Source organism: Convolutriloba macropyga, chromosome 9 (genome assembly GCF_964194025.1).
Source record: "Convolutriloba macropyga chromosome 9, txConMacr16.3, whole genome shotgun sequence".
NCBI lineage: Eukaryota > Metazoa > Xenacoelomorpha > Acoela > Convolutidae > Convolutriloba > Convolutriloba macropyga.
This window is the reverse complement of record NC_134476.1, coordinates 13,415,848-13,428,160: the sequence shown is the minus strand read 5'-3', so window position 1 is coordinate 13,428,160 and position 12,313 is coordinate 13,415,848.

The following is a 12,313-nucleotide window of genomic DNA, read 5'->3' as shown; positions in this document are numbered from 1 at the left end:
CTATAATGCGAACGACACCAATAACTAACTGCGTTTCAAAAGTTTGTTTGGAACCGAATTGTGTTTCTATAGATATCGGTAGCTCTGAATATATTTTACGGCGTTCTTTCTGAACCAAATGCTCATAGTGATTCCGTTTTGCTTGTGAAATTTTGGTTGTTTGTTACCAGCGAATGATAATAATCGATTTTCGTGGAATCTTGGAAATCAGTATCGGGCTTTGTCAGATATTTCTCGATGCTTTTCAGATATTTTTCTTTTGGGGCAAAGTTCAATAAAAAATTGTATAATCTACAGACTGTACAACATCACAGTATGTTGCGTCTATTTCCTTGAAACTGTTATGTACAAAACAAACGCTCTTAAACCGTGCGCTTAGGAACACGATAGGCCACAATGATGTCCGACGAGAAAATGAATCTCAATTCAACGTATTGCCACCGGGCCGTCAGAAACAATTCTTGAGAAACAGTTGTTGACCTGACCTAGAAAAAAACTTCTGTTTTAAAAAAAAATTGTAAGAAATGGCGCTGAATTGGATAGCATGATCCAAAAAAGGCAGTGTTTCATCATTTTCGAATCTTCTAGTAATTGTTTCTAAATCTGAGAAAGTACTTGCTGAAATTTTATTTGGAAAATTAAAACATTCTCTGTTTAGCTATCTGTATCGATTGAGATATTCCACTATCTGGTTTTAGAGAAATCCTTCGATTTTTTCTGTTGAAGGTAGGTATAATTAACAGAATGGAATCAAAATTGAGTCATGTGTCCTGTACTATGTCCACAATTGAGTTTATATTATCATTTCAATTATGTTAAAGGACGCAGTGAAAGGATAACTTCGAAATGTCTTTAATTGATCCTATATTTTGTGACAAGCCTGCTAACTTTCATCCCCCAAAGTTGGATTTTTTAAAACTCATTTAGGTTTCTGATATTAAATTTTCAAATTAATTTGGTAGGAATAATTTGTCAATTGATTTCGTAATTGAAGCGGAAATAATTCTAATCGCTCATCTTTTTTGTGACATCAAATTGTGACATGAAATAATTTTGTGGGAACGTAGCATAACGTTGTATGGTTTCTGATCATTACGACGCAGAGGTATACCCCCAAAATTTTCGCCCTAGTAAAATTGACTCGAAAATTAGATACATACAATGAACGAAATTAGGAGACATCCTTTGTATCTTACTTTTCGCAAATGGGTTTCCGCCAATTTTGCGAAATAAAAGAACACTCGGAACGAAAAGTAGGTTACAAGTCTTGCAGCAGGTTTCCGTTCAATTTAGGTATTTATTATTCGCGCACATTTTGAGCATGCAATAAGCTCTTTAATAAAGACTTAATTGAAGCTTTCAAAGCTTTAAAGTGCTTTAAATACATGCAACCACAAGAACTGATTTTTTCCGAAAAATCCCACGCACATCAGAGGCATTGTGTATCAATGTGCGACTGGCCGATTTTAATAAGCAGTAATAAATAGTACTAAAAAGTAGTAATAAGTAGTAATAAAGTACTAAATGTAGTAATAAAGTAGTAATAAAGTACTACTAATAGTAATAATTTAGGCTTAATTAAATAAGTAGTAACTAAGTTAGGCTTAATTGCGGATTATATGCGAAATCCAGCTACATTGCATGCAAAAAATCTATACATAATTGGGGCAGATGCGTGATACAAGCCGTGCAAAAAATAGTTTATACAATTTGTACTTGTATTTCGCGGCTAGGGTTAGGCACTTTTGCGAACACGTGATGCTATTTTCCCTTCCATTTTGCCAGTTTCTGCTAAAGTAGCTATTTTCAGCAATAATGTTCCATTTTCAACGTATTAACATAGTAAAAACGGACACGAGATACACGCATCGGGAATATCTGCCCCTGACGATTTGGGTATACCTCTGCGTCGTAATGATAATACAACAACACAATATTTGAAAATAAGCAGGTTGGGTACTTCAAGATGAAACTTCTACTTAAGGAGCCAAAAAATGAATCCTTTTCGGAAGTGTTGTTACTTTAACAGATTCTAACCTTAAGATTAAAACATTGTAACCATTAGTGAACCTGAAAAAAAGAAATATATATATTAGTAAACATCACTTTTCTGAGGAAACATATTCGCCTGAAAGAAAAAAGGACAAAATCAACAACATCTTCATCAGACAACGAAAGAACACATTAGTAGTATATAGGTGAGCTACCCTCCCCGGGGGGTCAGCTCCCCCATGTCTTAGGATAGGGTATTGCGTATTTTCCAGGAGATAAGGGCCTCTCACATGTATTAAGGTAGGGTATAGATTGCATGTATTAAGATTATGTATTAGCCGGCGACATGTATTAAGATTAATTATAGCCGCCGACATGTATTAAGATTAATTATAGCCGCTGGCAAGTATTAAGATTAGTTATAGCCGCGGACACGTATTAAGATTAGTTATAGCCGCGGACATGTATTAAGATTAGTTATAGGTGCCGCCATGTATAGTGTATATGTTTTGTGCATGTACTTGTGCATGCACATATGCTAGTAGTAAAGTCGGTGCAAATGTGGGAGTTAGGTTCGGAGACGATCCTGATTGGCTAAAATTTTGAGGGGAAAATGTCAATTTTTGTGTAGTTATTAGGTGTTTACTTGCGAACAATAGAATTCGCGTGGTTAAATAATTGCTGTATTTATCTGAGGGGTAATTATATGACATAATGAATTTTTGTTTACAAATTTTAGTTCATATTAAATTGTGAAAATAATTGACGGGGGTTTTCCATTACCCTAATTATCTGAGGGGTAATTATGTGGCAGGTTCAATTTCTGATTACAAATTTAGGTCATATTAAATTGTGAAATTAATTGGCGTGGTTTTTCAATTACCCTAATTATATGAGGGTAATTATGTGACATGTTGAATTTTGGTTGTTAAGCTTTCAGTCAATTGCAAAGTTTTTTCCCCTACTTGTTTGAATCAGTCATGTAACAGTAGTCTTTTGCGCGCTCATTAATTGGAAAAAGTTCAATCATAGAAAAAATACATGAATTAAAACAGTAATAATACAGACACAGTATAAATGCAATTGTGAATATTAAGGAACTGTGATAAAGCAAAACTATTTAAGTTATATGTTGAGTGGAGCCGTATGAATACTGTCAGACTGAACAATGCGCTTAGGATAGAAATAGGACAGTCCCTTCTTTGTCTGCTCATACGTAGCAACACAATGGTTTAATGTTCTGAACCTTCTATTTGTTGAAGTAAGATTGATAATTTCATCCATCACGTCGATATTTCTCCATTGGTCCATCTCCGTTCTCTTCTAGTGTTCTTTTGTTGAGACCTTTACTACTGAACATGTATTTGTCAGACTGTGCATCGTAGCAACAATAAGTTTTGCCACAAAGACAAATCTTTTCCGGACATCTGAATTCTTCCTTGAAGAGCCCTGGTTCCCCTTTATCATGCTTAATATGCTTAGAACAACACGTTCTAGAGAATAAATTTTGAATAGCATCTGCTTGGAAAGAGTCATTACAGTCCTGCTGTCTCAATGCTTCCCATTCTTGTTTTTTAGCAGGTCGAATACAATCATACAAATTCTCATGAGCTAGGGCTAAATAGAGAGAATCTGTATCCACCTCTAACTCCCCAAATTTATCCACATCGCAAAATCTGTCATACAAGTTTTAGTAGAGCTCCAACATTCGTAGTTTAGCGTACGGGAGTATGAAGAATCCAACTATTATAGGTTCGCGGTGTTCAATTTTTGATTTTGCTAGCTCAACTCCGTAAAGCTCTTTTGAAGCATTGTTCAAACGCTTAAACATTTTCCCATTGAGTGCTTTGTGCGTCTTCTCATCGTTCAAATATTTGGTCTCTGTCCATAACCTGATAACCGTAAGAGCTATTACCCAACAATTTCATGGTCTCAGCAACAACGCTGGAATCAGGATTTTCAACTCCTCCTCTTCTAGCGTCTACCACTGACTGTACAAAGGTGTTGAAACATTTTCTCGGCCTGTACTGTACAAATCTATAAATTTTTGTACATTTCAGACTGAGACTGATGTAGAAACTTAGTAGGGAATTAATAACTGTTCCATTCTCCAGATTGAAACTTGAAATTAACATTCGCTGAGGTTGCCTCAGTAAGTTGTTTAAACAGCGTAATCTCTCTCATAATCCCCAGTATCAGCGCGACTAACGTTGAAATTTTTAAGAATAGGCAGGAAATTCGAAAATTTGTACTTCAATCCTGCGGGAACTTCCAAATCACCCTGTACATATCCAAACATCTCTCCATCTCTTATTTTAGCTAGCAAAGACTCTTGGTTCAAAGGAAGTTTGATTTTTTACATTTTCTTCTTTTTTAACACTTTCCCACCGTTTAAACTCCCAGATTTCAACAATCTTATATCCTTCACATTTTAAGTAATCTCTTCTTAATTCATCGTGTTCTCTTTTTCTAATCCCTCACAATGTTTCCTCTTCCGAAAGACTTGTTTTAGCTTCCTGACAAGGACAGAAATGAAAGTAACAACCCATGGTCTCAAACACCCTATTACAATGTGCGCAAAATCCGTCCACGCTGAAACAATCAATCTTCTTCTGTTTTCCGGTTGTGTAGTAGCTCTCAATTTTACATTCGGGACGTTGTGATTGAAGATATGACATAACCATGTTCTCAAATTTTCGAGATCTGTTTGTTCGAGCCCTGAATTTTTGAGAATCTGTATCAAGTTCCCATTGAGTGTAAATTCCAGTGGGCTTTTCTTGACACATTGAAAAGGGATAGAGTTAGCTAGCGTCAATAACTACGATAGACTTGCAAAGGTTTTCAGAGTTTCGTATGAAGGTCTGATCAACTACTGCTTTTCTGGTAAAAACAATAGATGGACCACCAGTCATATCCTCACGTGTTTTGTCATGTAAATCCTTGTCAGCTTCAACAAATGGAAAAAAATTGTGGTTTGTTGACTTTTGAAGACATATATTAGCCAAGTTTGGAAGTGTGCTTCCGAGTTTTATCATATCGATACCCTTGTTGTGATAAAACTCCATCATTTTCTGCATTTCCTCCAGTGTTGGAACAACATCCTTGTTGTTGTACCACTTCACAAAATCTCTGAATGTAGCCATTTGTTCTTGCTCCCAGACCACTTTCAGGTAATTGTAATTGTCAATTCCAGATGGAGGAACATTTTTCAACCTCAACTATTTTATGACTCTTGTTGAGAAAATCCACTGTTAAGCAATTTAGTGAAATCAGTAAATTCCTTCTCCAGTGGATTATAATTTCTCAGTTTGCTCAGTCTGAAGAAACAGTCGTAAGGAGGGACAAAAGTTGCATCGAGCTTTTCGGGAGAGTCAAAACACACATAGGGGAAGAATCCTATAGTCTCACTTGTCTTGTACGCTTTAAGGAAAGAATCAAGTGAGGTAGCTCCACCGAGAAAGTTGAGAATATCGAGAAATTGTACATCACCAAATTAAAGAGAAACAAACTGATTTGCCTTTTTAATAACAGTAGGTTCAATTTCGCGCTCATGAATAAGATAGGGCAGGAGATAGGACTTAATGAAATTTAAATCATATGTTCCACTATTGAATCCGAACACAGGTAAAGTATTCACATAACACTCAAAGTGTTGCTGTAAGTCCAAAGGCTGGTTTTTTTACATTTGGAGAAATTGCGTAGACATATCAGTTTCATCATCTTCGACACGTTCATCTTCACATTCAAGTGCTGAAGCGTTTTGACTCTGTCTTTTACTTAAATTTTCCCAAATTGCGTTAAATCGTGCTCTGATTATTGCTTCAATAGAGGAAAACTTTGTCCGCATTTCACTTTTACTTTTGTTTGCTAAGTCTTCAATAGCTTCAACAAAAGATATAATGAGAGCTTTCGTATCTTTATCGCATAGGAAGACAGGCTCATCAATTAAATTGGAGGAAATAGAGACAGAGATTGGTTCATGCTTTCCAATCCCAGTGGTTGTGTTTGTAACTTTTAATTGCTCGGAGTGTAGACATATCGATTCAAATACAAAAATAGCAAAAGTTTATGAACAATTTTTGATCATCGTTGTAAGAAATTCTAAATCCGTCAAGTTTATCAGATAAGGTCTCGCGCAATGTATACACACTCTTTGGGTAAATAAGCTGTACTCTATCTTTACACGTTTTAACATGGCGGTTGAAATTTCCCGCTTTCTGAATGAACGAATCGCAACTGGGACAACAAAATCTTTTGAAGGAATTGTCAAAATCATCCACATAGCATAATATCATCCACATAGCATATGTGGTTGTTGTAACGTAGTAAATTATTATTTTTCTCATACATTTCAACACTTCTCCTCGCAAGTTCAGCAACAAAATCTCCATCTACAATGTCAATATCGCAAATGAATATGTTGTGCTTTATCGCATTTTCAACAAGTACAAGATGATCGATCGATACCCCTCTGAAATTGATTGCGTCATGTCCAGATTCATGGAGGAATGCACTTAACAAATATTTTGCGTCGGTCTCAAGCTCCGATGATCCATATAAGTGAATAGCTCTAGCTCGGAATAAGCAAAGATAATCTTTGTAGGTCTCGCCGTAGCTATTCGATACAAGACAATTCATATCTGATTGTCTAAGTAACTGTTCTGGAAGATCAGCATCGATACATCCCATTGGAATGCTTTTTAGGAGAGCGCAGAAAATTGTTACATTTGTAGTCATAGCAAATCGCCATTTTGTATTCTCCCGCTCCTGGGCACACGTTTCCACTAAATCCATCTTTTCAATCCTGTCCTGAAGAGAGACTAAGTGTCCTTTGGAATAGAGTAGATGAGATTTTTCGAAGAAGGTGTTGTTCTCATGAGCGTACAAGTATAGATACTCGTCCGTATCCACATTTCTTAATATAAATCCTAGAGCCAAGTTGACTTTGGCAGCACAGTTGATTTTTTCGAATACTTCTTTCAACTTTTTATTAATTTCATGAGGATCGAGCTTGGACAGCTTGAAGTTGAACACTTGATGTCTCTCATTTTCCATCTCAATATCGTCAAAAAAGTTCTGACAGGCACTAAGTTCTTGTTGATGCTGCTCGTTGTCTTTTTCCAGTTCCTCTGAATCTAGAACTTCTTTAAGCTTTTCACTCGATTTTGTTCCAAATCTTGTTGAAATTCCATGCTTTCTCCTCCTGTGTTCATGAAGAGAATAGAAGTTCGGAAAATCCTCCCAGCATACAGTACACACAGTACTTAGCTTTGTATCCTTAGGAGAGTGATCCTTAACAATGCGGTAATTCATGTCTTCTTTCTTCTTTGTACTGAAATGTGGACATTTGGGACAAAATAAAGTCCCATTATCAGACTGCGTGTGTCTTTCCATATTCGTCTTGACCACCATTTTGTTGCATTTAATGCATTTCACTGGGAGATTTCTATCGAGAGAAGGCATTGTTTTGGTACAAGTTGAAACAAATTCGGCTATTGCGATGAGCAACTAATTGTGAAAATAACAAAGTGAGAAAGAAGAAATTATTTTTGTACAATTAGGGAACGGAGCTATGATGCATCACTCCATATATGGAAATTTATCATTTCCATTTTAGGAAGCTTGTTGTCATAACCCAACATTCTAGAACATAATGAATAAAGCAATCAGATTCTTCCATTTTCAAATACCTTTTTATGAACATTCACTTTAAATGTGTGATTTCTTTCCTTGGCGTAAACTCAAAAATATCAAATCATTCTTATATGTCTTCTTAATCTTTTCTGTTACATTTCATATAAGTTTTCATATTTCATCCAGACATAATCCAAAAGCAGACTCACAACAAATTCAAACAAATTGTTCCAATCTCTACAAACTCTGTGATTCATATTTCTTTCTATCCGCAAATGACAGAGTTCGGTGCTTGCAAACAAATCTAGTCGTATTGAAAATTGAAATTAGCACATGAATGTGCTTTTACAATAATGTTAAAGATTTCGAAAGCAAATATTCATCCATACTTCAGGAACAAATATTTACTGTACAACTTAACGTTATTGTCTTGGAATTTCTCAACCAATCAAAATCCCGCGTTAAAGAAAATATTCTGAAAATTAACGATTTTATTTTGTTTAATTGTTTCCTAATTTTAACTTTCTTTTACATAAGCAGAGTATTGCGTGAAATTTTGCTCATTTGCGAAAAATGTTAATCAAAAATCATTTACTGTTGTTGGAAAAAAATATAAGAGGAGAGAAGGAATTGCCGACGCTTACAAAATTGACGAGATTGATGTTGATTCCTACTTTTTCTACAAATTCTTGGACATTTGCGTTCAGAATAATAACAGAATAATCCGATTTAGTAAATGATTTGAGTATGCAACATTTTCCATTAAAAAATTCAAATATGATGATTATACAGCGAAACAATCATTTGATTTATCGTCAGAGCTACACATTAAAAACTACGAAATTTTATTTATTTTGAATTTTGTTCCCGAAATTTTAGAACAGAACAGAAATCTAGCACAAGCGAACTGTATTCCGATTCCTGACCCCATGGCAATCACTTCATCTGTACAAAGCGCGTTGTTTTTCCATTATTATACAGATTACAATTCTGAAGGGGTAAAAATTCGATTTGGAATTCGGCTCCCAAGTATATATATATATATATATATATATATATATATATATACATATATATATATATATATATATATATATATATATATATATATACAAAAGTTCTGTTCCAAATATGGAACACTTTCCGAGATTGATTTAAAATTTAACGAAGTTGAACAAATTTATCAGAGCTTGACCTTTTTGGTAAATTATGTCAATTTGTTCCCACTCAGCTATCCTTATTCAGTAAACAAGTAGTCATATCATGTTTTACATGTATTATTGAAAAATCATATTTGGTTTCTATTCACGCATTGGTTATATTCTTCCATATTTGGTTATATTAAAAACTTTCCATTTCCTGTTTTGGTTACTAACGTCACTTTTTCTACAAAATATTTCCTTCTTTGGTTACTTTGTTCTTATTGGATGGAATTCACTATAATAGGAGCGACATAGTTAGGCATTATCATTCTCTTTCTTTTCCTCGAAATTAATTCCACCCCTGTTCCTCATCGTCCTGATAACTATTCATCAAAATTTTATCCTACATTCACATTCTTCTTATCTACAGAGCCTACTTCACTTTTTATGTTTATCTGTTTCTAACTCAGATATTCTTTTTGTCCTACTATAAAGTGAAATTTGTTGTTTTCTAACTTACTCTCTACTTGACAGTTTTTAGCACATTCATTTACAAACTGCTTTCGTTTCTGAAAACTCCACTTTTATCAATTCAGCTGAACAAAATGGAGTTTACTGTGCAAAACAATAGTCTTCTGTACTCTTTTTCCTTCACCGATGAGACTGCTCGGATAAGTATTAAAGACTTATCAAACGGAATATATGAGTCTGTAATCACTTTACCCATCACATGTGGCATATTATTGAACACCAGCGACAACAGTTCGACACCTATAATCAGGTCAGGTTCCAATTACGGAGAATCAGCTTGGAACTCAAGCGATGGGACACAAAGTTGCTGTTGTTAGTGGGCACCCCTATCCTCACGTTGCGGGGACAGAATTTCCACCAAACTACGTCGCTGGCAACATTCAAAATACTTCCCCTTGGGAAGAAGGGCAAATTCCCAACTCTTGGTTCTCTAGCCCGGATGTAAATCATGTTTGGAATTCAGTGGAGGAGTCAGGGAATTTGCTTCAAACTGTGTCAAGCTTTGATGGGAGCGAGCTAAGTGTTGATACTAGCACTTGGTCAGCGAATGATCAGCAGAACTTTGATCCGACACATTACTATGGTTCTACTGATATGTCGACTACTCCATCAATAACAATACCTTCCATAGAGGATGGAACAGACCACAATCCAATTTTTCTGACTGATAAAAATTCAACAACTTCAATCAGCGTTCAACCAACTGATCCTCTAGTAATATTTGAACGTTCTAGACCTTTTGGGAATGAGATTCAAAACTTGCCAAATTATGTTGTGAGAACTCTATTTGAATAGATTCGAGTTGGTACAATTTTTCAGTTTCATTTGTAATCGATCTTAACGGAAAAGTTGTATGTTGATTTATATATTTTCCTGGTGATGTATTTAAACATTCTGTATAATATAATCTTTCTTATGTGAGCTTTCTTTTCTAAACCATAAGGATCATAAGGATATCATCAAATAGAATTTTGATTTTTAAAATTTTGTTACCAAACTTGATATTTAACGGAAAGAGCGTTATCAAAACTCGACATTTAACAAAAATACTTGATCAAAAATTTGATATTTAAGAAAAAAACTAATCAGAATATTGATTTCTAAGAAAAAACCTGTATGAAAACTCGATTTTAAGTTGCTATAGTAAATGAAAACTTGTCATTTTAAAGATTAAAAATTCTCTTCATTTTCTGCGTTAAATTATATCGTAAACTGGTGAAAATCAGGAATAAATTTGCGCTTTATTTTATCCAATTGGAATCGGTTTTCGATATTTTAACAAAAAAATTGATTAAAAACTGTCATTTAACAGAAACTTTGTTGAGAAAACTTGACTTTTATTAAAATAAACTGTCCCAAAACCCAACATTTAACAAACATTTCGTGAGAAAACTCGACTTTTAAACGAATAATTTGTTACAAAACTCGACATTTAACAGATTAGAGGTATCAATTTAAACATTTAAGATTTTTAAACCACAATATAAAACTGATACTATGTAAATAAATGCCATGCAATTACAAATTTATTACTTTCTAATTTCAAGATATAGCAGAGTTATCAATTATGCCATGACCCACTAACAAACAGTCAACAATTTTTATCAATTCACTCTCATATTTTGAGTTTTTAATAGATTGAATTCTCTCCAGAAATGAAGATTCCATCGTTTGTGTGCTTACATTTCTTTGTTCAGCTCGCAGTAGATGTCTCTTGAACTTCTTTCTACTCAATCTTTTTTTGGACACACTAGGTAACTTCTCAACAAATTTGTTTTCATAATTGTGTTGTACTGATCTGTCTAACTGAGTAAAGACAGGTCCCGATACTTCCAAATTATTGCCAAAAAATTGATGTTTATATAATGTATATAAACAATCGACTGTCTGATATAAACAGGAAAGATCTTCCAGTTTTTGAAGCAGGTCTTCGGTGGAGGAAGAAATGAGAACAATGTGATATATACAGGTTTTGAGGGGACAGAAACTGTTGTGTGAAGCAACAACATACTCATTTGTAAGAATATATGATCTATAATCTTTGACAGATACAGATATAAATAACGCCTTTTCACAATATTTTTTGTAAAAGTGTGGTAAAACCTGACACATAACTGCTGCCATTCTGTAAAATTATTTACTACGTTCAAATAAGGAAATCATTTTCTTTTGAACTTATATTGCAAATAAGGAAACTAACTGATTTATTATAAATAAAACCAAATTCCAAAAAAAGAAATCAATGAAATTGTAATTTGCAATTTAAAATCTCATTTGAACTATGAATCAATTCAAGAAACAGCGGAATAATAAATTTCGATGTTTTACTTGTTCAAAATATTTTTGTGACTACTTCTCTCTAATGCAACACAGACGCGCTAAACACAAGGACGCTTTTTCTATAATGATTCAAAAGTTTTCTTTATTGAAAATATCTGATTAGAAATCCTTTTAAGGAAAAAGTAAAAATAGACAAATTTTTCTCTTCCTTTTTAGGAAATTGTGTGAAAACAATGATGTCATTAGCATTAAAGGAAATTATGTGTTGTAGAGGGCGTTAAAAATTTGAGCAAATCATTCAATCAACTTCTCGCAGCTGACTCAAGTTACGTAAATGTCTCTCTCCAAAGTATCTCCTTTTTACTCGAGCGCTCCATCAATGTTTACAGATTCACAACCTAATTTGGGTACTGATTCTGTCCCATTTTATATTGACTTTGGCTCTCATTCAAGCAGATTTGGGAGATTTACTGTGTCCCAAATATTTAGAAAGTAACAAAATTTCTCTGAACCAACTTTTCAAGTCTTCAAAAAAGATAAATGTGGAACATTTGAAAAGTACCAACAACTGAGAATTGGAGATTACGAATTCAAGAAATTTTGTCTCCTGAAGAACGATCTGCTGAATGGAGACTGGGAAATTTGAGAAAATCCAGCTCAATTTGAGAAGAACCCAAAAACGGAAGACGTGCTGCAACAATGTCACAAAGCAAGAGAGATCAGCATTGGAAAAA